Source organism: Dasypus novemcinctus, chromosome 5, assembly GCF_030445035.2.
Source record: "Dasypus novemcinctus isolate mDasNov1 chromosome 5, mDasNov1.1.hap2, whole genome shotgun sequence".
Classification (NCBI taxonomy): Eukaryota; Metazoa; Chordata; class Mammalia; order Cingulata; family Dasypodidae; genus Dasypus; species Dasypus novemcinctus.
In genome coordinates, this window is record NC_080677.1 from 26,384,812 (window position 1) to 26,412,241 (window position 27,430).

Genomic DNA, 27,430 nt, shown 5'->3' on the forward strand with positions numbered 1-27,430 from the left:
GGGAGCCCCACGCTCAAGGAGCACCCTACAAGGAGAGCTGCCTAGTGCAAAAGAAAATTTAACCTGCCCAGGAGTGGCACTGCACACATAGAGAGCTGATGCAGCAAGATGACACAACAAAAAGAGACACAGATTTCCTGGTGCCACTGACAAGAACAGAAGTGGACACAGAAGAACATACAGCAAATGGACACAGAGAACAGACAACTGGGGGAGGGGGGAAAATAAATAAAACATAAATCTTAAAAAAAATAAGTAAATAAGTCCAGGTTAAAGAGAACGAAGGCCTACCCTACTATGAGTGCAGTAGAAAGAAGAGGCCAGAAAAGAAATGGGTTGCAGAGGTGAAATCTATAGGAATTTATAATTTTTGTCAAGTGTTTGGATTATTCTTCATTTTTTTCATAGTTTGAGTATTCCAAGTACTTTATTTTGAATCATTTCCCCATGTTCTTTGTTTTACTTGTTTCCCCCATGAGATGGCTCCCTCATCAAATTACTTGTTCTTTGGGTTTTTTTTTTAACAAATCCATTTGATACGTATTAATAAAGCATACAATTCATCCAAAGTGTACAGTCAATGATATCTGGTATAATCACATAGTTGTGCATTGATCACTCCAATCATTACTGGAGCATTTTCATTATTTCTATAATAATAATAATAATAATAATAAAAGATAAACAAGAAAATTCTTTACCTCCCAATCTCTCTATAATTCCCTGCCATAGATAGCTGCTATTTCTGTCTATTCTTGCACATTTTTAAAATTTATTTTTTAAGCAGTTTTATTGAGATAGTCACGTATTATATGATCTATCCAAATAGTATAATCAATGTCTCTTAGTATAATCACAATGCGGTGCATTTATCGCCACAAAAAATTTTAGAACAATTTTGTTAGCCAAATAGAAAATTCCACACCCCTTAGCAGTTATCTCTCAATCCCTCTGTCCTTCCCCAGCTCTACATAACCACTAACCTAATATCTTTATAAATTGATTTATATTTACATTTTATATAAATGGAGTTTTTGCTCATTGTTTTTTGCTTGTTGTTTTTGCTTGTTTTCTGCTTGTTTTTTGCTCATTGTCTGCTCTTTGTCTGTGTTTTCTTTAGGGGGTACTGGGAACTGAACCCAGGACCTCCCATGTGGGAGCCAGGCACTCAACTGCTTGAGACTTATCCTGCTCATTTGTTTCTGCTTATTTTCTGCTCCTTGTTTTTTCTCTCAATGTTTTTGCTTGTTGTCTGCTTGATGTCTGCTCATTGTCTGCTTGTTGTTTGTTTGCTTCTTTAGGAGACACTGGGAACCGAATCCGGGACCTCCCATGTGGGAGGTAGGCACTCAACTGCATGAGCCACATCTGTTCCCTGGTTTACTTTTAAAAATAATTTGGGCATTACATTAGTTTTTTTAATTAAGATGCATATAAAGAATCTTAAATCCTCTTATGATCTTTATTCTCTTTTAAATTAGAGTTTATAGGTTTTATCTTTAGTTTAATGACTTATTTAAAGTCAAATGTCATAAGCCTTACCTGATAGGATTTTTTCTTAAAACAGCTAGTCAGGAAAATCTGTACAATTCAGTTTTTCTGTCAGCAGGTGGCACACTTAGCTCTCCATTGTGATACACTGCTACATTTCAAAATTAACTTTTCCTGTATTATGAACTTTTAAGTTGACTCTGTCAGTGTTCCCTAAGCCATTAATCTAAAAAATTCAAATAAGTATGTATGTATGATAGTATGTTCTGCCATTATAGACTGAAATGCCATTTCATATGTTTTTTCGCCCCATACATACTAGCTTCCTCATTTTCAAGATGCTAGTAGGTTGACAAATTGTTTGGCAGTTGATTAGAGGTTGCTTAATATGTTTGGCAAGTTCCTTCTTGCAAGTAGGTGGAAGTAGGTAATCACATACTTAAAGTGATGGGGGTGTTTGCAAGATCCTTCCTGCCCTCATTGAAATATCTTCTCCAAAGCCTTGCCCTGGTACAGACCTCTCCTTTATGTTACCTCAAATGTCCCACTTGTGAGTTGGGTTCAGAATACCATCATTAAAAAATGAATACATTGTTATGCAATCTTCCCCCCATTAACAAATACGTCAACTTATCTACAGCTCGCTGTCAAACAGTCAGACTTCTTCTAAGAGAATGATAGTACATTGGTTTTGATGGAGGGAGACAAGAAAAGGTTGAGAACCTAAGTATTATAGCATAGCTAAATGTTGTAATATAGAGACCCACTGAAATTGCCGTAAGAAAAAAGACTAGAACTAGAAAACAGAACTGATTCCCATTTGGGTTAATTTAGCACAGTCCTATTATTCTATAACCAAGGAAAAAGAACTAACATTTTAGGATACCTACCTATGGCCAACATACTATATTTAATCTTTAAAACAGTCCAGCAGATAATTATTGTCATAATTTCTATTAATTTGTTTAGGAGCTAGCTAGTTGGTAGCAGAACTAGCGTTCAAATCTGAGTCTTGCTCTCTGAAGCTTTGAGGTAAAGCATACCTCCAAGTCAGGATGAGAATTACCTCTTTAGTAAGGTGTTATGTTGCTGATCCAAGCTAATTAGATACTTTAATTCTCTTTTGTCTTTTTGTGCACAGCCATATACATAACCATGATTTTATCTTAGTAGGATAGGGAAATCTATCTAGTATTCTATAATTATTCTAATTCTGTGTGTATTTGTCTATGTACTGTGGCTTATCTAGTAATAATATACAGTATTTTCTTTAACAAGTGATGTGTACTTTATGGTTTAGCCACTAGTCGATCTTTTCAGGGAATGGGGTGGCATAATATATAATGTTTAAGAGTTTTAATAGTTGGTAAATCCTAGATTCAAATCTCAGCTCTGCCACATTCTAATGGTTAAGCCTTGGACAAGTTATTTAATTTTTCTCAGCCTTAGTTTCCACATCTCTAGAATGGACTGATTCACCTAAAGTCTCCTGCTGCCTTGTTTCCTTCATGGTATCAAGTTAAGAATATGTTTTGCCTTTGTGTTAGTATTTTATTTCACTTAGTATTTTAAATAATTATACTTTGGAAGAATTCCAACTGTATAGTATTCTAAATATGTCTTCCTGGAATATTAGGATTAAAAAAGAGATGATACAGAATGCCAAACAATGCCACATGGTAGTTATTCAATACATGTTAATTCTCTTATTTTCTCCTTTCTATTAATAAACAAAGCTATTCTTTGTCCAACTTTCTTGTATGCACTATATTCTTTATATTAGATTCCATTAAACATTGCATTTTAAAAATTATTTCTACTTATCCAGCAGGGGAGATACCATTATCACAAAGGTGGTTTTCCCAGGGCAAGGCTGGATCCATTGCACTGGGGATCTCCTGACCCCATGTGATTTCCCCACATGAAAAAAAAAATTTTTTTTTCTAAACAGTATTCCATTTGAGTTCTCAGATTTGGAGACATAAGCAGAATGTCTAAGTATATCAAGCATCTTTCTTAGATTAGAAAGTTAGAGAGATTGGGTCTAGGGAGATGTCCAGCATAGTTATTATGCCAAATTTTGAGCAACAGTTTTTACCATGTACCTAGCAACCCAGACACTAGGTGCATGCATACTGCAATCATCGTACATGGTTAAACCAGTCTGGGTAGCTCATTTGGAGGGTATATATATGTAATTATATAATTATATAATTTTGAGCTATTGAAATTTACTTTTACTAGAATTATACAAGAATCTTGGGTTATTATAAAGACTTCCATATGCATGTGACTTGCTTTTTAATACCTTCTAATATACTTAGAACCAGCACAAATGATGTGATTCACTATCGATTTGAAACCATTAACTCGGGAAGCAGATGTGGCTCAAGCAATTGGACTTCTCTCTACCGTGTGGGAGGAGGACCCAGGTTCGATCCCCGGGGCCTCCTAGTAAAGGCATGCCCGTGCAGTGAGCCAGGCCTGAGCAGCAAGCGATGCAGCAAGATGATGATGCAACAGAAGAGAGACGCAGGGGAGAGTCAAGGTGAGATGCAACAGAAATCAGGAACTGAGGTGGCACAAGCAACTGGGACCTCTCTCCCACATTGGACGACCTCAGGATCCTGGTGAAACCTAGAGGAGAAAATGAGATGAGAAGACAAAAAGAAACAGACACAGCAAACGGACACAGACAGTAAAATAGCAGGGGGTGGGGGAGGAGAAAAACCAAATAAAACCAAAAGAAATTTGTTTATTTTTACTTATTTACCTGTTTTTTTAAGTTCCATTTTCCCTTTGATTCTTTTTTTTTCTTCACATAATACATGTCAACATAAAAATTAGAGAACCTAAATAAAGGAAAAAGAAGTAATTATAATTCTACCATCTATAGCAAACCATGTTTTAGTAAAGGTACTTACGTTCTCTTTCTATGCACAAAATATTAAGTATAGTTTTTCCAAAACAAAATGAGGTCACACTGCAGTAATTGTTTTTAACATGATTATTCAGTTTTCATAAACATTTTTCCTTGATAATAAATGTATACTTGAATTTTAGTGGCTATATTTTATTATTGTTAATATTTTATTATTTTATGTTATGTAAGTATCATAATTTACTTAGCCAGTTCTTCACTGTTAAAATTTAGATTTGTTTCTTTTTTTTTTTTTAGAGTGCAAAATGAATGAAGACAACTTGTTGTTTTAAAGGTGCAAAAGCAAGAAAATACAACATAAATCCACCTACATTTAAAATAGTTGTGTGGTTGGTAAATGCCATTTAAAAACATTTTCAATACAACATTGATTTATAAATCAGTTTACAGGAGATTAAAAAAATCAGGTTTAATACCAACTTTAACTATAAATAACAAAAAAGGAAAAAAATTGTCTTCTGTCCACCAGTTTTCGCTTACATCTATGTCTTTTGCTCCTTCCCTTTTGGAGAAAACATTGCACTGTAAGGCTGCCATCTTTTTGGACGAGGACAAGGATCAGGATCTTCCTTAATGTAACCTCTCTCCCTACAAGTTTGAGTTGAAGGAAACCAACTTCCCAGAAATTCTCTGGTGCATTTGGTGGAATGTAGCGGAATTGATGTCTTGAGCAGGAAGCCACCTTCTTTTCTCATTCTTCTGCTGGTATATCTGCATAATAAATTTCACATTCCTTACATGTATGTCCAAGCAATTTTCTTCTCTTTTCTTTTTTTACACACCACCTCAATATGAGGAAAATTTTGTAGGCTAGTCTCTCATCATCTTTAAAATAAGGCTCCACAAATGCTTTCTGTTTGACTTTATCATGTTTATCACTATGGGTGTTAGGTTTTCATTATGATAAATAATTTATCAATGAATATCCTTGGAGTGTCTCCCCATGTTTGTGATTGTTTCTTTAAATGAAATTGCTGGGGTGTGGGAGTAGCTCAAGCAATTGAGCACCTGCTTCCCACATGGGAGGTCCTGGGTTCGGTTCCTAGTGCCTCCTTAAAAAAAAAACAGCAACAGACAACAAGCAAAAAAATTTAAAAATCCAACTCAAGTCAGTGTGGCTCAGTGGTTTAGCACCAACTTCTCACACATGAGGTCCTGGGTTCAATCCCCTGCCCTGGCACCTCAAAAAAATAAAATAAATGGACTTGCTAGGTCAAAGTTCATGTAAAAATTTAAGGTTCTTGTCTTGAATATGCTGTCAAATTGGCCTTTAGAGAGGTAGTACAAATGTATATTTCCAGCAGTGCAGTATATGCAAGTACTATTTCCCTCTTTTCCTAGTAGTTTCATTCTATTCCATTTTTCTTTTTTTAAAAAGCAGTTTTATTGAGGTATAGTCACATACTATGCATTCTATTCACCATGTACAATCAATGGCTTTTAGTATAATTATACTGTTGTGCATTCATCCCCACAAAAAATTTTACAACAATTTCATTACTCCAAAAAGAAAAACTCCACACCCCTTAGCAGTCACCTCTCAATCCCTCTATCCTTCCCCAGCCCCACATAACCACTAATCTAATTCCATCTATATAAATTAATTCATATTTGCATTTTATATAAATGAGCCATACAATATGTATTACCTTTGTGTCTGCTTACTTTCACTTAGCATAATTTTTTGTTTTTGTTTTTAGCTGATATTTGCATTATTAACATTTTGCAACATTAACATACATTTGTTCAGTTTCAAAGCAAAAGTCTTATATATGCAATATTACCCATATTCATATTTCACATGAGATTTTACTATGCTACACAATCCCATGTTACATTTTTTAGAATTTCCTTCTAGTAAGATACATGACCTTAAAATGTCCCTTTCGGGAAACAGATATAACTCAAGCAGTTGGGCTCCCATTTACCATATAGGATGTCCAGGGTTGGATGCCCAGGGCTTCCTGGGGAAGGCAAGCTGGCCCATGCAGAGTGCCAGCCTATGTGGGAGTGCCACCCCACATGGGAATGCCACCCTGCATGGGAGTGTCCCCCCACACAGGAGTGCCACCCTGCTCAAGAGTACTGGCTGACACGGAAAGCTGGTGCAGCAAGATGACACAACAAGGAACACAGAGGAGAGACAAGAGACAAAACAGAACCAGGAGCTGAGATGGTGTAAGAGAATGATCACTTTTCTCCCACTCTGGAAGGTCTCAGGATCGGTTCCCAGAGCCACCTAATGAGAATACAAGCAGACAGAGAAGAACACACAGCGAATGGATATGGAGAGCAGACAGTGGGGAGTGTGCGGGGTGGGGGGTAAGGAAATAAATAGATCTAAAAGAGAAAGAAAAAGTCCCTGTCAATCACAGTCATACCCATTTAATAGCAGTACTGGTTACAAACGCTGTGATGTGCTTTCACCTTTTCTATTTATTTCCAAAGATTAACAACCTTTTTACCAATTCTGCATATTAACCCCCAGCTTTCCATTCTCTAAACGCATTCTGTTTTCTAGTGACCTATATTCTAGTTATTGACTCCATGAGTTTACACAATGTATTTAGTTCATAATAGCACAGTCATTCAGTATTTATCCTTTTGTGTCTGGCTTGTTTCACTCAACATAATGTCTTCCAGATTCATCCATGTTGTCATATGTTCAGAACTTCATTTTTACTTACAGCTACACAATATGCCATCATGTGTATATACCAGTTTCTTTTTCCATTCATTAGTTCATGTATACCTACTTGGTTTGTTTCCATCTTTTGGCAATCATGAATAATGCTGCTGTGAACATTTGTGTGCAGATGTCTATTCATGCCATTGCTCTCAGTTCTTCTGGGTATATGCCCAGTAGCCAATCAGACTTCCACATTGCCTGTACAATTCTACATTCTCACTAAGAGTGAATAAGTGTTCCTATCTCTCCACATCCTCTCTAACACTTGTAGTTTTCTGTCATTTTTTATCTTGATTTTGACACTGTGAGTTCTAATTAGGGTACGCTGTGCTTCTTGGATATGTAATTTTATTTCTTTCATGAGAGTTGGGAAATTTTCAGCTATTATTTCCTGAAATACTCTTTATGCCCCCTTTCCCTTCTCTTCTTCTTTGTTTTACATTCAACTCCCAGAGGTCATGATCAATTTTTTCTGTTATTTTCTGTCTTTGTTCTTTTCTTTCTTCATTTCAGATGTTTTGTCTTCTTTTTTTTTCAGACTATTGTCTTTATTTTTTTAATGTTACATTAAAAAAATATGAGGTCCCCATATACCCCCACCCCCCTCACTTCACTCCATAACAACAACCTTCATCATCATGAGACATTCATTGTACTTGGTGAATACATCTCTGAGCACTGCTGTACTTCATGGTCAGTGGTCTACACCATAGCCTACACTCTCCCACAGTCCACCCAGTGGGCCATGGGAGGACATACAGTGTCCAATAACTGTCCCTGCAGCACCACCCAGGACAACTCCAACCCCCAAAAATGCCCCCACATCACATCTCTTCCTCCCATTCCCTACCCCCAGCAGCCACCATGGCCCCTTTCTCCACACCAATGCCACATTTTCTTTGATTACTAATCACAATAGTTCATGAATAGAATATCAGTAAGTCCACTCTAATCCATACTCTGTTCCCCCATCCTGTGGACCTTAGAATGGTAGTGTCCACTCCACATCTATATCAAGAGGGGGCTTAGATTCCACGTGGATGCTGGATACAATTCTCCTGCTTTCAGTTGTAGGCACTCTTGACTCCCTGGTGTGGTGGTTGATCTTCTTCACCTCCATGTTAGCTGGCTGGGGTAAGTCCAATAAACCAGAGTGTAGGAGTTGCAAGTCTGTTGAGGCTCAGGGCCTGGCTATCACATGGTCAGTCCAGAGATTCAGGTCCCCTGGGTATACATTAAACCCCAGCACCAACTACAGATCCGGTAAAAGTAACAGGAGAGGCTTGTGGACAAAGATCACATCTGAGTCCAGCTCCATCACACAGAAACACAAACTCCAAAGAAGGGCCAACTGACATGGCACTGAACTCCATCTGCCACAACCATAGAATCTGTGGGTCTTTGTAGCCCTCAGAAGAACCAATACCTGGGGTTGTATCTACTTTATCTGTCTCTGGGACTCTGCTGAGGTGTGCATAAGGGCAACCCCTCTGATAACCTCCCGGCTCTTTTTGGAGACTCATAGCCATATAAACTCATTTGTCCTTTCCATTTCCCCCTTTTATTCAGGTCAAAAGCATTTTTAACTCCTGGTATTATTATATGTAGACTGAGATATTCTGCTGGTTCGAGTTGACCCTTTTATTTAAGGTCATTTTCTAGTTACATCATCAGCTGGTACTTGGTAGTAATCCCTTGGCGCCAGGGAGGCTCATCCCTGGGAGTCATGTCACATGCTGGAGGGAAGGCAACACATTTATATGCTGAGTTTGGCTTTGAGGCTGGTCACATTTGAGCAACACAGGCTCTCAGGAGGTAACTCTTAGGCACCCTGCAGCTCTAGGCCTTATTCTTACTTCAGGTGCACAGGCTTACAAGCATAGTCATTAGTATCAAGGGCTCATTGTTGGACCTTCCTTCTTTTTTGGTCTTTGCCGTTGGACTTGGGGGATTGTTGCTGTTCCTTTAGGGACTGTGATAGCGCTCCCCTGACCAGGAACTCAGCACTCCCTCAGGTGTTGTTTTTAATTGTAACCACTATGAAAATATCCAAACATTTTTATGTACGCTGGATATATGCCCTGGAGAACTCCCTGCCAACCATGTGTCCCTGTCAATAACGTCCCATACCATAATTCCTCTCCTGCCATTGTTGAACCTCTCTGTGATCCAAAACTTCCTGAAAAATGAAGCCCAATATATTACCAGGTTCCATTAATAGTAAAATGGAATATAGTGATGAGTTTAAAGGTTAGATATAGAATACATATTAATTTAGAAAAATTAAGGTAAAAATAAATTAGGGTATCAAAAAATTAAAAGATGCAAAAGCTTTGTTTTTTATGTTTTGCCTTCCATCACTGCAATAAGTGTTGCCCTGTATGCAAATTGGCAAGGCAACTTCTTCCATCTTTTCCTCAGTGTCTACGTCCTTTCTTTTTCTTTTTCTTTTTCTAATTATTAAGCTTATCTTCACAAAAGTTTTAGATCACAGTAATTCATATATACAATATACAGTAATCCCACATATCCAACATAAAACCCTTTTCCCTTCCACAGCAATAATCTTTTTACATGTTCATACTGTATTTACTGAAACTGATGTATAGATATTGAGATAATAGCTTTCAAACAAGGTAACAATTGGGTTTACATTGTGGTTTTTATTTTAGACTATACAATTTTCTAAATTTTTAGTTATCTTATGTTTTACATTATAATTTACATTTTAGCCTATCAGCCCCTATACATTTTTGGTGTAATTTAACATGTCTTATATCCACCCTTGTGTAATCTTGTGGAACACTTCTATTGCTCTCATAGTTACATTGATTCCATCTATTCAATACCTCTTTCCCCTCCCCTCATGTTTTGTCTTCTGTATCACTTATTTTCTTCCATCATATTAAGTCTGCTGTTGTATGCCTCTAATTGTTTTTTTTTTTTTAAGATTTATTTTTTATTTATTTCTCTCCCCTCCTCCCCCCCGTTTTCTGCCCTCTTATGTTCTTCTGTGTCCGCTTACATTCTCGGCGGCACCAGGAATCTGTGTCTCTTTCCTGTTGTGTCATCTTGCTGTGTCGGCTCTCCATGAGTGTGGCGCCACTCCTGGGCAAACTGCACTTTTTTCACACTGGGCACCTCTCCTTGTGGGCCGCACTCCTTGTGCGTGGGGCTCCCCTACGCGGGGACACCCCTACGTGGCATGGCACTCCTTGCACATGGCAGCACTGTGAATGGGCCAGCTCACCACTCGGGGCAGGAGGCCCTGGGTTCGAAACCTGGACCTCCTACAGGGTAGGCGGATGCTCTATCAGTTGAGCCACATCTGCTTTCCTGCCTCTAATTGTTTTTGATCTCCCCTGTCATGTCTTTCATTCCCATGGCCTCAGCTACTTTTCAATTCAGGTTTTCAAATTTCTTTTTTCGCTCACTCAATGTCTTCTTGATGTCCTTTATCTCTTTAGCCATATTGTCTTTCAACTTAGTATTTTGATTTTGGAAATTTGTGTTCATCTCATTGATTAGTTGCCTCAAATCCTGTGTCTCTTCTGGGGCTTGATATATTCTTTTTCTTGGGCTATTTCTTCCATTTTATTAGTATGGCTTTTAATTTTTTGCTGATGGCTAGGCATCTGATTAGGTTGGTGAGTTTACTGAGACACTCAATTTCTCTTTCTATCATGGGTTTTAGTGGCAGGAAGTTGTGTGTTACTACTGTTCTTTGATTCTTGTTTCACCTTGTACTGGGTCTTTAGGATTGTCCCTGTTAGTTGCTCAAATCTGGGCCCTGAAGCAAGTAATGGGTTGCAGACCCGCTTCCTTGGGGAAGGAGGTTGTAAGGAGGAAAAAGGCCAGTCTTATTTAATTTCCTCACATGCACTTCCTTGGTCTGCCAGCAGATGGCGTTCTTGGCAGACCTCTCATTTCAATGCCTGGTGGAAGTGTGTTTCCTGCAACAGACCTGATCAATATGACAGAGGTTCCTGCCTGTAGGCTAAGAGCCTGGTAATTCAAACTTTCTCAGAAGCAGTTCTCCAACCTTTGCTGGCAGTCCCTCCCTTTTCATGGGTAGGAAATAATTCCACTCCCCTTTGCATCCTCAGCAACCAGTCCTAGTCAGTGGAGAGGGAGCTAGAGAGGGTTGGATCACTTTGGACCCTTACCTGCTACCAACACAAACAATGGTGTAGTCTCACCTGGCCTGGAAGGGCTCCTTGGACACAGTTGATCAAATCTGTGGGAGAAAAGCTGAGTCAGCCTTAGGCTGTTTCTCTCTCTCCCCTTTCCTGGGGGAGGTGGATCCCTAGGGCCTCCTTTGTCTGTATCTGCTGGCCTGAGGCCTGGGAATTAAAAAGTGTCTGTAGTAAAAAAAAAAAATAAAAGTGACATAAAAAAAAGAAAAAAAGGAACAACAAAAATGACTGTAGTGTGGGGTAAGATACCAGCATTTGCAGCTGTGGCTTTTAACTTACGGTTTTGCCATCACAATTCTTTTCCTTTGCCTCTCTCTCCTCTGATGGTGTCCAGCCTTCCCCTGGTGTCCTATACCCTAGAAGATTTTTCCAGGCCAGTTCTGCCTGTTTCCTAGCTATCTTTCTGGAAAAAAAGAGGGTCCTGTTTTTTTCTAGTCTGCCATCTTCCCAGAAGGCAGTTTTCTGTCATTTTAATAGTGGCCATTCTAATAGGTGTGAGCTGATATCTTTTTTTTCTCTTAAGTACCAAGGCCAGGTATTGAACCCAGGACCTCATATGTAGGAAGTCAGTGTTTGCTTGTTTGTTTTTTTGTTCTTAGCAGGCACCAGGAACTGAACCTCGGGCCTCCCATGTGAGAAGCAGGCACTCAACTGCTTGAGCCACATCCACTCCATGAAATGATATCTTATTGTAACTTTCATTTGCATTTCCCTAAATGCTAATGATGTTGAACATTTATTTCTTGTGTTTTTTTGCCATTTGCATTTCTTCTTTGGACAAACATCTATTCAAGACTTTTGCCCATTTTTTAAATTGGGTTGTTTGTCTTTTTATTGTTGAGTTGTAACATCTTTAATATTAAACCCTTATCAGATATGTGGTAACTAAATATTTTCTCCCATTGAGTTGGCTGCCTTTTCACCTTTTTGACAAAGTCCTTTGAGACGCAAAAGTGTTTAATTTTGAGAAGGTCCTATTTATCTACATTTTCTTTCGTTGCTCATGCTTTGGGTGTAAGATCCAAGAAACCTCCACCTACCAGAAGATCTTGAAAATGTTTCCCTACTACCCCCTCTAGTAGTTTCATAGCCCTAGCTTTTATATTTAGGTCTTTGATCCGTTAAGAGTTGATTCTTGTATAGGGAATGTGATAGGGGTCCTCTTTCATTCTTTTGGTTATGGATATCCAGTTCTCCCCCACTGTTTATTGAAGAGATGGTTTTGTCCCAGTAAGGTGGACTTGGTAAGTTTGTCAGAAACCAGTTGATTGTATAGGTAAGGGTTTATTTCTGGATTCCCAATTCTGTTCCACTGATCAATGTGTCTATGTTTATGCCAGTACCATGCTGTTTTGACCACTGTAGCTTTGTAATATGTTTCAAGGTCAGGCAGTTAAAATCCTTCCACATCACTTCTCTTTTTTAGAATGCCTTTGGCTATTCAGGTACACTTTTCCTTCCGAATGAATATGATAATTGCCTTTTCTATTTCTGTAAAGTAGGCTGCTAGAATTTTTATTGGTATTGCATTGAATGTATAAATCAGTTTGGGTAGGATAGACATCTGCATATTTATGCTTCTAATCCATGAATGTGGAATGTCTTTCCATTTGTTTAGTCTTCATTGATTTCTTTTTGGCATTGTTTTGTTGTTTTCTGAATATAGGTCTTGTATATTATTGGTTAAACTGATTCCTAGGTTTGTGTTTTTGTTGCTGTTGTAAATGGAATCCTCCCCCCCACATTTCCTCCTTAGGTTATTCAGTACTAGTGTACAGAATCATTACTGATTTTTACATATACATCCTATATCCTCCTACTTTGCTGAACTCATTTATTAGTTCAAGTAGCTTTTTTGTAGACATTTCAGAATTTTCTAAATATAGGATCATGTCATCTGCAAATAGTGAGAGTTTTACTTCGTGTTTTCCAATTTGGATGCCTGTTTTTCTCTTGTCTAATTGCTCTAGGTAGGCCTTCTAGCAAATATTGAATAACAGCAGTGAAAGTGGACATTCTTGTCTTGTTCCTGATCTTAGATGAAAAGCTTTCATCCTTTCCCCATTGAGTACAATGTTGGCTGTGGGTTTTACCTTTATCATATTGAGAAATTTTCTTTCTATTCCTATCTTTTGAAGTGTTCTTGTCTAGAAACGATGCTGGGAAGAGGGCGTGGCTCAACTGATAGAGCATCTGCCTACCACATAGGGGGGTCCAGGGTTTGATACCCAGGGCTTCCTGGCCCGCATGGTGAGCTGTCCCATGTGCAGAACTGCCACATGCAAGGAGTGCCTAGCCACACAGGGGCACCCCACGCACAAGAAGTGCACCCTGGAAGGAGAGCCGCCCCGTGTAAAAAAAGCGCAACCCGCCCAGGAGTGCAGCCAGACACATGGAGAGCTGACGCAGCAAGATGATGCAATAAAAAAGAGATGCAGTTTCCCGGTGCCACCGAGGGTACAAGTGGACACAGAAGAACACACAGCAAATGTGTGTTCTGACACACGCAGAGAGCAGACAATGGGGGATGGGCTGTGGGGTCGGGAGAAGGGGAGAGAAATAAATAAAATAAATCTTAAAAAAAAAAAAAAATGATGGTGGATTTTGTCAGATGCCTTTTCTGCATTGATCAAGATGGTCATGTGTTTTTTTTCCTTCAATTTGTTAATGTGTTGTATTATATTGATTGATTTTCTTATGGTGAACCGTCCTTGTGTACCAGGAATAAATCTCACTTGGTCATGGTGTATAATTTTTTTGATAAACTGTTGGATTCTATTTCCAAGTATTTTATTGAGAATTTTTGTATCTATGTTTATTAGAGAGATTGGTCTGTAACTTTCTTTTATTGTATTATCTTCATCTGGCTTTGGTATTAGCTTCATAAAATGTGTTGGGTAACTTTCCCTTCCCTTTAATTTTTCTGAAGAGATTACACAGGATTGCTGTTAATTCTTCTCACAATGTTTGGTAGAATTCATCCGTGAAACCATCTACCCCTGGACTTTTCTTTGTTAGGAGATTTTTGATGAATGATTCAATCTCTTTAAATGTGATTGGTTTGTTGAGTTCTTATATTTTTTGTAGAGTCAATGAAGGTTGTGCGTTTCTTGGAATTTGTCCATTTCATCTAGGTTGTCTAATTTTTTGACATAGAGTTTCTCATAATAACCTCTTATGCACCTTTTTATTTCTGTTGGGTCAATTGTATCTACCCCCCTTTCATTTCGGATATTATTTATTTGCTTCTCTTTTTTTCTCTGTTAGTCTAGCTAAGGGTTTATCAATTTTATTGATCATCTCAAAGAACTAGCTTTTGGTTTTGTTGATTTCCTCTATTTTTTTGTAGTTCGTTGTCCTCTGTTTCATTTATGCTGTTCTAATCTATTATTTCTTTCTTTCTGCTTGCTTTGGGAATGGTTTGCTGTTCTTTTTCTTGTTTCTCCAGTTGTTCAGTTACATCTTTGGTTTTAGCTCTTTTTTTCCTTTTTAATATAGGAGTTTAGGGTTATAAATTTCCCTCTCAGCACAGATACAGCCTTCACTGTATCCCATGAGTTTTGCTAAGTTTTGTACTTGTATTCATTCATTTCAATATATTTACTGATTGCACTTCCAATTTCTTCTTTGATCCACTGATTATTTAGGAGTGTGTTTTTCAGTCTCCACACGTTTGTGATTTTCCCCCTTTCCTGCCTATTATTGATTTCAATTATGCTCTGTGAAGATGCTTTGTATAATTTCAGTCTTTATATATTTATAGAGACCTGCCTTGTGATCCACCGCGTGATCTATCCTGAAGAAACATCCGTGATCATTTGAGAAGAATGTATAATTCTCTGATTTGGGATTCTACGTTCTGTATGTCTGTCAAGTTTAAGTTGTTTATCATACTGTTCAGTTTCTCTGTTTCCTTGTTGATCTTCTCTCTAGTTCTATCTAATGATGTGAATGGTGTGTTTAAGTCTCCAACTATTATTGTAGAAATGTCCTTTTCTCCCTTCAGTTTTGTCAAAGTTTGCCTCATGTATTTTGGAGCACCCTGATTAGGTGCATAATTTATGACTACAATTTCTTCCTGGTGGATTGTCCTTTTTATTAATATATAATGACCTTCTGCATCTCTTATAACTTTTTTGCATTTAAAGTATTTTTTGTCCAATATTAATATAGCTACCCCTTCTCTCTTTTTTTTTAAAGATTTATTTTATTCACTTTATTTTTCTTTATTTATCTCCCCTCTCCCCCAGATGGTTCTCTCATCTGTCTGCTCATCATTTGTTCGCCTTTTCTAGGAGGCACCGGCATCTGAACCCGGGACCTCCTATATGAGAGGCAAGTACCCAATGGCCTGTGCCACATCCGCTCCCTGCAGGCTGTGGCATCTGGTGACTTGTGGCATCTGCTTGTTTTGGCAGGAGTGGCATCTGCTTGTCTTCTTTTTAGGAGGCATTAAAAAGATCCTGGGACCTCCCATGTTGTAGGCGGGTATGCAACTGGTTGAGCCACACCTATTTCCTACTTCTCTTTTCAACTACTGTTTCTGTGGAATATCTTTCCAGCCTTTCACTTTAAGCCAATTTGTATACCTGGGTCTAAGGAAGTCTCTTGTAGGAAGCATATGGATGACTCATTTTTAAAATCCATTCTATCAGGCTATATCTTTTGATTGGGAAGTTCAATCCATTAACATTCATTGATATTTCTGTAGATGCATTGTTTGCGTCCATCATTTTAATCTTTGGTTTTCGTATGTTATATCTTGTTTTTGTCTTTTTAGTCTTTGGTTATCCTTTCTGTTATTCTTGTCTTGTACACACTCCTCCAAACATCTCTCTTCTGTCTCTTTCCTTGAGGCTTTAAGGCTCCCTTTAATATTTCCCACAAAGCTTGATTGTTTTTTATGAACTCTCTTAGTGTTTGTTGTTTTTTGGGTTTTTTTTGGTAATATTTTAAACTCATCTTCGTATTTGAAGTATAATTTTGGAGATAATGAATTCTCAGATGGCAGTTTTCCTCTTTCAGTATCCTAATTGTATCATACTACTGTCTTCTCCCCTCCATGCTTTCTGATGAGAAATCCTCACTAGATCTTACTAGGTGTCCCATATATGTGATGGTTTGCTTCTCCCTTGCTGCTCTCAGAATTTTCTCTTTATCTTTGATGTTTAACATTCTGAATAGTACGTGTCTTGGAGTAGGTCTATTTGGATTTATTCTGATTGAGGTACATTGTGCTTCTTGTAAATTCATGTAAATTCATTTCATTCATGACACTTGGGAAATTTTCAGCCATTATTTCCTAAAATACTCTTTCTGCCTCTTGCCCGTCACTTATTCTGGAACTCCTGTGACACGTATATGTACTTGTGCTTTGTGTTATCATTCATCTCCCTGAGCCCTGCTCAATTTTTCCTATTCTTTACTCTCTTCTCTGTCTTCAATTTCAGATGTTCTATATCACTTATCTTTCTTCTGTTGATTTGCGTCTCCTCTTGTATGCCTCTAATGTGTTTTTTTTTAAGAAATCAATTTTACTGATACATTTAATGAAGCATACAATTCATCCACATGTACAATCAATGGTATTTGGTATAATCATATAATTGTGCATTTCTATTGTGTTTTTTATCTCACCATTGTGTGTTTCATTCCCATGAGCTTTGTTATTTTTCTATTCAGGTTTTCAAAATCTTTTTGTTTCCATTCAATGTTTTCTTGATGCACTTTTTCTCTTTAGCCATATTGTCTTTGTCTCAAATCCTGTGTCTCATCTGGAACTTTGATATATTCCTTTGTTTGAGCCCTTTCTTCCATTTTCTTAGTATGGCTTGTAATTTTTTGTCAATGATGGGCATCTTATAATGGTGAGTTTACTCAGATGCTTGATTTCTCTCTTTTTCATAGGGTTTTACTGGTGGGAGGCTGTGTCTTACTGCTATCTTTGATTCTTGGTTCAACCTATTCTAGTTTTTTTAGGATTCTCCCTATTAGTTGCTCAAATCTGGGCCATGGACCCCGTATTCAGTTACAGAACTGCTTCCAAGGGCCTTGAGGCTGTAAAGGCCAGAAAAGCCTCTCATTGACTTTTGGTCTCCTCACATGCACTTCTTTCTTCTGCTATCAGATGGCATTCTTCAACAGCCCTCTCAGTTGAAAGCCTGGTAGACTCCTGCAACACTGACCAGATCAGTGTGATAGAGGATCCTGCTGGAGGTTATTCAGAATCTCACAATTTAATCTTTCTCAGAGGCTGTTCTCCAGTCTTTTCTGGAAGCCCCCTTCATTTTCATGGGTAGGAAATAATTCCACTCCCCTCTGCATCTTCAACAACTAGTCCCGGTCAGTAGGGAAGGTGATTGAGAGGATCAGACCTCTCTAGCCCTGTGTCAGCTCCCAAAGCAAACAGTGGGTCAGCCCCACCATAATAAGAATAAGAATAAAGACATATTCCTAATAGAAAATTTAGAAAATACCGACAACTGTGAAGAAAAAAATACAGTCACCTGTGATCCTATCATTCCTGTAACTCCTTTGATTTCCCTATATTCTTGGAATATTTTTAATAGAGTAATGTTAGGTGATTATTTTATGATACTGTTGAATTTGTTTTTTTACTGATTTAAGCAACTGATTTAAGACATTTTTATCTATGTTCATAAGTGAAATTAAGTTATATTTCCTTTTTTGTGCTGCCTTTGTCAGGTTTTTGTTTCAAGGTTTTATACTAGTTAACTTCTTAAATGGAATTGGATCACTTAACATCTTTTTATGTTGTATTGAATAGTTTATTTAGGTGGAGGTACCATCTGTTCTTTACAAGTTTGAAAGAGGTCACCTGTATAAATACTTTTGAAGGTTTTGAAGTCCATTTTCTGATAAAATTTATTTTTATAGATTCTGCTTTGTCACATTCCTTTGTTGAATACAATGTATGTTATCAAAACATTTCTAAGGTTAAGTAAAATACTTTGGTCTACTATATTGAATTAATTAACATTAAAGGAAGTGATAGGGCTACATTTTGTAATTTCTATTTGTGTACTTTTTAAACTCAAATATTATCACCTACTGATCCTTACAGGCTTCAAAAGAATTCTTTGTCATTATTTATTAATTTATGAAGTTGAAACTCTTTTAAAATAATTGTCGTCATTTTCTTGCTTTATTTTATATGTATATATTTTTATGTGTGTATATATTTGTAATGTTTTTTTCTGGCATACTTAAAAGGGACGATAGTAAGTTAAATCTAACTTTGTGTTCTTCATTAGATGTACTGGATACAATGTGCCAATAATAAAACAAAAAATTAAATTACAGAACCTTTTTGCCATTTTTAATAACAAAAGCAAATCCTGATCAATACTATTTCTTTTCAACAGACAGAATACCAACTGTGTATTGTGGAAAGAATCCAGAATTAACACAGGGAGTTTTTCTTCTTGTTCTATCTCAAGCACAGAGACCTAATTCTAATAAAATGGAAATTTCATTATTAAACATCTTGAATTATTAGAATACTGCACTTAAAAGAATTAGAAAAGATTCCCTTGATTTATGATATTGTTAAACACCATATTTTCTTGAACCTGACCTACTTAAAGCATGTCATTTCTTCTAAAGGAGTTGAAACTACATACTTTTAAGTATTAAATAAGAATATAAATATAGATCATGTTCAAGGACTTCATTTGACTTTCTGAAAATGAAATCACTTTAGTCCTAGAATTTTTTAGGTACTGGGGCCAGGGATTGAACACAGGACCACATGTATCAGAAGCCAGTGCTCAACCACTGAGCCACATCAGCTTCCCTGAGTTGGTTTTATTGTTTGTTTTGCTTGTTGTTTTAGTTTTTATTAGGAAGCACCAAGAGCCAAACCTGTGACTTCCCATGTGCAAGGCGGGAGCTCAACTGCTTGAGCCACATCCACTCCCCTAGATTTCTGTATAGACATTTTAAGAAATGCATTGAGATTGAAACTATGGGTTTTTCTCAGTTTTCATGTGTGACTTGTAAATTCATAAATGTAGCAATCAACTTCACTAACAGTCACCATATTTTTGGAACAATTTTAAATGAAAAACAAATGAGAAAAATCTTCATTTACCTTCCATTTTCTAAAATATAATGATTCATTACTTCATCTCTGGGTTTGCTCCTTGTTTAAACATTTTAAAACCGTATTCATAAAAACATTTGTAGTACCTTGTTTCAATTTTATTTTGAATAATCACAATATTGATGTCAGTTGACTATGGTTTTCTTCAAAGAAATTTTAAGAGAAGTAAGATGTTCAGGCTTATATTTTGCATATTTAAAATATCATCTGTTTATTACATCATGTAACAATTAGCAAGAACAGATTACACAAGAGTTGGTATAGAAGAGTTTTGTATCTCACCTCCTACTGAATTCTGTCTTCTTTATATGGATGGCTTCATTGTTTCATTTGGAATAATATCCTAGGTTATCAGTCAATTTCTATTCAGATTTAAGTTTAAAAATACATTCATGGTCAAATGATAATTAGATTATGGTAAACTAAACATGAGTTGGTAATTAAGTCTTAGTTTGGATCACTGAAAAATAACTGTGGAGTTTTGGGGGATTATGAAGTAACATTTCATAAGCAACTATTAATTAAGAAAATACCTTTATTCCCTTTACTTCACTGCTCCAATATATATTTTTTAAGATTGATTTTATTTATTTTTCTCCCCTTCCGCCCCCCCACCCCAGTTGTCTGTTCTCTGTGTCCGTTTGCTGCGTGTTCTTCTTTTTGTCCGCTTCTGTTATCAGTGGCACAGGAATCTGTGTTTCTTTTTTTGTTGTTGTTGTGTCATCTTGCTGCGTCAGCTCTCCACGTGTGTGGCACCATTCCTGGCTAGGCTGCACTTTCATTCGCGCTGGGCGGCTTTCCTTATGGGTGCACTCCTTGTGAGTGGGGCTCCCCTACGCGGGGGACACCCCTGCGTGGCAGGGCACTCCTTGCGCGCATTAGCCCTGTGCGTGGGCCAGCTCCACACGGGTCAAGGAGGCCCGGGGTTTGAACCGCAGACCTCCCGTGTGGTAGGCAGACGCCCTAACCACTGGGCCAAGTCCGCTTCCCTCCCTGTTCCAATATTAAAGACAAAATGGATCCATCAATTAATAAGTTATTAAAGTTCAAATTGATTTGATTTTTATGTTGTGGTTTGTTTTTTTTTTTTCATTTCAAATTTCTAGGACACTTTCTGATGGTAAAATATGAAGTATTTTTAGCTTTTCAAGTTAATTGAATAATTGACAGTATTTTTAAAGCTCCAACTAGTTATTCATCCCTTTATCTACTGATAAAGACAGTGTTATAGAAGAAAGAAAAATTGTCTTCCAAAATTTTGAGTCCTTTTCGAAAAGTTCTCTCTTCTTTAGTTCATGAATTTCAAATCTAGACTTTACCTTTAGGATTGGTGTGAGTGATTTGTTGCTATGACAATGAGTAAGGAAATTTACAACAGGACCTAGTATATACAGAGGTGAAAGTCCATTGTGCTGATTAAAAAAGAGCCTGCCTTCAGGGCTTCTTCTATATCATTTATATTTCTTCTCAAAAAAAAAAAAAAGAAAAAAAAGGTATCCCAGAGATGTTTGAAAGGAAATTCAATTACTTTTCAGTGCCTTGCTTGTGTCTTGTTCCATTTCTGTAACATAGTTTCAAAATATTATTCTTATTCCTTGACACTTGTAGCCCTCTTATTTTGTGTTATGTGTATATTATTGCCTAGAGACAGCATGATATAGTTTTAAAAAGGGGGTCGTACAGGGAGGCTAGTGTTTCAACTCTTGTTCAAAGTCACATACATAATAAGTACTTTAACTTCTCCATACTTATGATTCCTTATCTCTGAAAAAGGGAAACTATTATCTTTCTCTTAAGGTTTTACTAATTACGTTAGAATGAACATGAAGGGCCGTTGCATAATTCCATGGTATGGACATACGGATTAGGAAACTTCTGGGTAAATATTAATCCCTTCTTGAGGAACATTCCACCAAACACCTCATCCTGACCCTTACCCCCCCATCACTAACACACACTTGCTGGGTGGAATTAAAAGGAGGAATGAGTCTTTTGTTGGCAGAAAGTAACACCCATATTCCTCTCCGCCTTGTGCTCGTTAATGTCAGACCAGCCTGACAAGTGAGCACCAGCAGAGCCAACACCATCTCCTACCCTTAGAAACAAAAACATCCCCTTGATCTGATACTAGCACCTTTCTTTTCATGCCATAATGTTTGTTTTGTTTTGTTTTAGAGTGAAATAGCTGAATTCCTTAGTTCAGTAGCAACTCTCAAAACTCTGTTTCAAAAAGAATCCAGTCTTAGGATGCTGGCTGGCTCTGCCTCTTCCCCTTTCCCTGATTATGGGCATGATGGATGCCACTACTATAACTTTTTTAATAAGCCATTTTTATTCCCTAAGGAACTCATTTATTTTATAGAACTCACAAAATAAAAACCACCCTTTAATCCTAACACTGATGTTGTCTTTATTTTACTTCACACTATCCTATGGTTATATAAAGATGCTCCTCCCTGTCCCCCATCAGGCTCTTGCTATAGATACTCTTGTAACTTTTTCTACTCAATTGTAGACCCTGAATATCTCAATATGTCTGTAAATATTGATCTCACAGAGGAGTATTGTCCAGTGAAAGGAATTCTAGACTCAGAGAGTTCTAGGTTTGAATCTGTTTCTGCCAATAAGCCTTAATTTGCCTACCTATAAAATGAGGATAATAATAGTGTATACCTTCTAGGGTTTTTATGAATGTAATATGAGTTGAGGAATATCAACTTAGAAGTGTCTGACATATAGTAAAAAATAAATTTTAGCTATTTATAATAATCATTTTTAAGAGCAATATAACCTTCCATTTTATATAGATACCACAATATAGTCACCTCTCCTGTATTAATGAGATATTAGAATTTAGGTTATTTCCAGTTTCCTACTGGTATAAAACAACTCTGCACTATACATCCTTGCATCTAAATCTTTGTGTACCACCTTTTTACTTAGGATAAATTTCTAGATATAAAATTGGTGTGTTAAGGAGAATATTTATTTCTAAGGCTTTTAATAGTACTACTAACTGGTCCTCAAAATAAGTTGTAGAACTTTAATATTCTTTATTGTATTTAGAGTGATTCATCTCGAGTCATCTTTCAGAGTGATATATTTAAAATTCTTATTATTGCTAACTATATTAATATATTACAGGGCAGTTAAATCATCATTTTTATCATAATTCAGAAATATTTTAAAAATGGAACACATGCTGCCCTGGTCTACTACTCTCTTACTCCTTTTATAGCCTTCATTACTTAGAATATAATAAGTTTTCCCTTTAGAGGAATGTTTTGTTATGAATCTTCTAATCTTATTAAAATAAGGCAATGCCAGTTTTTCACATTTGGCAGAAACCAAATTTGGATAATTTGTTAATGGCACTTTTTTAAAACACTTTTTAAAAATTTTTGTTTTTTGTTTTTATTAGAGAATGCTAATTTACAAAGTTTGGTTACTGAAATATAGCCTGGGTCAGATTTCTTTTGAGCACAGTAGAGAGAGGCTTATATAAAAAGTATTTGCATAAATGTAGCTTAGCCATGTTCATAATGATAAAGTCTTCCCAGAGCCGCCTCCTTCTGTATCAGGTCCTGGCATGTGGTATTAGCAAATAATGATCCTACTACTCAGGTTAAAAACAAGACTGGTTCTCTTTAAAAGATAAAAATATTTTTCTTCTGAACATTTTGACTACTTTAATTCCTAACAAGAAAATATATTTTTTCAATTTGTGAAAGTAAAAATTGTCAAGGTTTCTTTTCCCAAAAAAAAAGAATTAAAAAATAAATAAATAAATAAATAAATAAATAAATAAAAAGAAAGTACATTAGTGGTTTCCAAGAGAGGGGGGAGGGGAAATAGTAACTAATAATGGATATAGTGTTTGTTTTTAGAATGGTGAATATACTGAAAGCCACTGAATTGAACACTTCGGTGAATTATTGTGCATGTGAATATCTCAGTTAAAAAAGAAATGAATTTTGGTGATGGTGGCAAAATACTGTGAATATACTTAACACCACTGAACTGTATATTTGAAAGTGGTTAAGATGGGAAATTATAGGTTATATATATGTTACAAGAATAAAAATTTTAAAAACCATAAAAATAAAAAAAAAAAAGAGAAGTAACTTATGCTTTATGTCCGGTATCTGTAAGCTTCTACCCCAAATAAATACCCTTTATAAACACACACACACACAAAAAAAGGTTTCTTTTCCTATTTTATAGCATATCCATGGATGGTCTTCTTAAAATTTACAAACAATATAGGAAAATATGAAGAAAAATGTAAAAATCACTTTAAACCCACTATCCTGTGACAGACTGTTAACATTCTGTTGACCACACTGACATGTATGATGTCCTTTTGTTCATATGTCACATATGACCGTATCTCTTTTACTTTTTATTGAAACACGGTATACATACAGAAATGAACACATATCACACAAGTACCCTGACAAACTGAAAAGCTCCATGAGGAAAGCAGTGTTTTTAAAGGGGTAATAGTGAGGTTCCTTCTTTCTTTGCAGAGCAAGTTGCCAGAACTCTAGTGGTACAGATGTACCTTTTCCTAAGCATTACAGTTATTTCACCTAATGATATGTAGTGCAGATTGACCAGTGACTAGCTTAGAGCTAGGAAAGCTGTAGCCCAGAGTATGATAAAGCACTGTGTAGTAATACGTCACAAGACTGTTTTTGCATAAGGCTTAGTCAAGACTTTTGGAACCGCCCTTAGTTGCACCTTGTGCTATATTAGTGCTTCTCGAACAGGAAGAATTTTCTTTCGCTGGTGTAGCTTGTCGGGTTACCTTCAGGGTAAGTGTGGGTTATCTTCAGAAGTGTGTATAATTCATGTAAACAAATGAGTGTCTCTTGTTTAACACTTTGTGTGATTCTTATTTGATTCAGTATCTTGTTGAAATTTTAGGCATTTTAAAATACAAGTTTAGGAAAGAAAAGTAGAATGATCCAGTAAAATGCAAAATTGTCTTTGTAATTTGCAAATATATAAATGTATAAAACTTTGGAGTATCTTAGGACTTAATAATTACAATTTTAGAATCTAATTTTAAGAGGTTCTTGTTTGACATGTTGATGTTAAGTAAAAGCAAAGTACCCTCAAAACTTTCTTTCCAAAGGGAAAACAAACCCACTGTAAGATCCACCAATTTCATTGTTAATTCAGTTGCTATGTTACTGAAATTTGCTTGAGCCACATGCTTTGTGTCCATAGAATTAGGAACTGTTCCTTATCACTAGTATTAAAGATGATTAATTTTTATTTTGTGCCTGTAAACTGTACCCAGGATATCAAAGAATGGGATTACACTGGTATGTTTTTATGAAAAGATGAAAAGTGGGTTACTATTCTTAAGACTCATAGCAAATTGTATATTGAAAGTTAAGATGTAAATATATATATATTATAGTAAAAGCCTAGAATGTTATGGCTAAGTTGGATTTAGATAATTGAATTCTACATATTTTTTATAGTTTTTTTTCCTTAAGTCAGAAAAATTAGATAAATTTAGCAGACCATTTCTTAAAGCAGTTTGCTTAGTTTTTGTTAGCAGCCTGTGTCCAAGCCCTGCATCTCTGGAAAATCGAGTACAGAAGAATGCAGAGTGCTTTAGGGTAATCAGTATAAATTACTTAAATCTTCATGTGCCTTGGTTTCTTCATCTCTGAAAAATGGTACTAGACATTGGGGACAGAAGGGTAGATGAATATTTTAAATATTCAAAATAGCTTTTGAAATCTATTTTTCCACTTTCTTCCTCCTCTCCCCTCCCACCTGTTGCAATTCAGTTTCATTTTTGTTTCACATTTGTATCGAGAAGTTCCACTTTCCAGGTTGCTTTTTTTCCCCCTACATTGCTGTGTTAAAGATCAAATTAGGGAGTATTACTTATATACCCCAAGAAACAGATTTACAACCCTACTGAAATAAACCTTGATTTTCCATGTATGGAAAGAAGTGTTACTTCTCCATCCCCAACTCGAATCACCTTAAGAGAGTGACATTTTTTTAAAAACCTAACTTTAAGACAAGTGTTATAGATTGCTGAAAAGTATAAATGTAGAAATTGGTTCATTGTGGATGTTTAATATTGGTGCTGTCCATATTACATACATACCTTTTCTTATGTAAATAGTAAGACAGCTTACCATTCTGAATTTCATTACCTTATGAATATAATATGTTTCTGTAAGTTTCAAAATTAAAGCACAGTCACAGCTTTTAAAGCTATATTAATTTATTTAATTTTTTCACATCCTCATACGTCAAAATTAAATAGGCTTTGAAAAGTTTTTAACTTACATTCAGATACTTTAAAACTTGTTTTAAGGCAACTAAATTTTTTCATGTAGACATACAAATTGTCATTAAATTATTTATTAACCATATTTTCAGGATAAAAATCATCTCAGAAAGAAATAGCATGATAGCTAAAACTTTCATTTATCAAGTTTGTACTATTTAAATGAAATTCTTCTTACCTCTTGTGCCAGTCTTTAGCCTTGTCCTTTGTATTCCTTGTCATAATCACTGGTATAGTAGAGACTTTAACCTCATATTGAAAGTATACAAAGTAATTACTTGCCAGTTTCAAAGATGTAATTGTCCACATTTAAAGTCTCGAAAGACTTCAAATTAAAATTTCCTTTAAGAGTTCATAGTTCATGATATTTTCTATTTTTGAACACCTCTTCTACACTTGATGTGTTTTTTCCAACAGCTCTTCTCTGCAACAGATGACTGTTGGCAAAGCAAGCTAGAACTTTATATACCAAGTATAGGTTTACAGCCCATTGGTTTAAAAATACTCTGCCCTGATGTTCAGTGTTTCTTCAAATAGTGCCGAAATACTGACATTCATGTGTTCATTAGTCTTTACACTTTTGGAATGATACAACTGCTTGGGATTTTATATAAGGACTGCAGGTATCACTTTTATGTGAGACTACCTTTGAACAAGAATAAATTCTGGTCAAATTACCATTGGGAGGAATAAAAGTTCTGTTGTTGCAATGTGCATAGTACCTATGATCTGTTGTTGTATTTATCAAAAAATAGTGCCCTAAAGTTATCCAATTTCTAATAACTTTGTGTTTTGCTTAAATAAATTCAGGAAAGATCATTAGAGAGAAGATTACTCTTTCAGGGACTCATAGTGCCTTTAAAAAAACACACACACACACAACTGAGAATGAATGCTCTAAAAAGAGCCATACTTTAAGGGTGGAGAGAAATTATGCTGTCTGGCTAAATGTAACCAAAAAATCTTAAATTCCTAGATATTAAAATGTATTCTTCACTGATTGAATTCTGTTTTCCTTTGGGCTACTTAAATGTTTCACAGATTATGTGGTATTTTTTTAATCAACTCTACTGTATTTTTCCACTTTCTTCTTCCTCTTTTTCAAGCTAATAAAAGTTTATTTAAATAGTGTTCTCTGAGAAATTCAGGCCTCTTTTCAGATATTAAACATCAAAGAAAAGCCATAATCATTTAATATTGTATGTTTTGGTTTCTGTAAAGAAGCAAACTTGCAAACAACTTCTGTGATGTCTTTGTTAAAGAATGAGTATGACAAAAAGAAATGAGACGAACAAAAGTTTACTTAAATTTGACTACAATCAGCTAAACTAATGACTACTAAAATATTAAACCCCAAACTGCCATTGTAATTTCATTTTGGATGTGATGATCAAATATTTTAAGAGGTATATGTATTCAACCAAAAAAAAAAAAAAAAAGGTATATGTAGTAGGTAGCTGGATGAATAGATGGATGGATATATCTATAGGGAGAGATAGATACTACATTTTTTTTAGATATGAAAAATTAGAAGTATTATCTTACTATTTGAAAATACTATGTTTACTTAACTCTAAGATACTGTACATTATAAGACCATCACTAATAGCCTTTCTGGGAGAGGGGGAAAGTATCTTTTATATTTCCCAATTTCACAGACCTT

At 36.0% G+C, this 27,430-nt stretch overlaps 1 protein-coding gene and 1 long non-coding RNA gene across 4 annotated transcripts in view; one reads left to right on the forward strand and one right to left on the reverse strand.

The window, feature by feature from the left end:
• NT5C3A (5'-nucleotidase, cytosolic IIIA) overlaps positions 1–27,430 on the forward strand; it is a 91,766-nt gene that overhangs the window by 30,555 nt on the left and 33,781 nt on the right. The window contains exon 1 of one of the 3 annotated variants that reach the window (XM_004463292.3): positions 22,735–24,259. The exons of the other annotated variants lie outside the window; for them this stretch is intronic. The gene's annotated coding sequence lies outside the window, so the exon portion shown is untranslated. Of the gene's footprint in view, positions 1–22,734; positions 24,260–27,430 lie in introns of those variants that run through there. 3 annotated transcript variants of the gene reach the window in all.
• On the reverse strand, positions 11–26,195 carry LOC131278469 (uncharacterized). The gene is made up of 3 exons (XR_009185760.1): positions 25,946–26,195; positions 4,265–4,343; positions 11–4,128 (listed from the first exon to the last, which is right to left on the reverse strand). It is a non-coding gene; the product is annotated as an uncharacterized lncRNA (long non-coding RNA).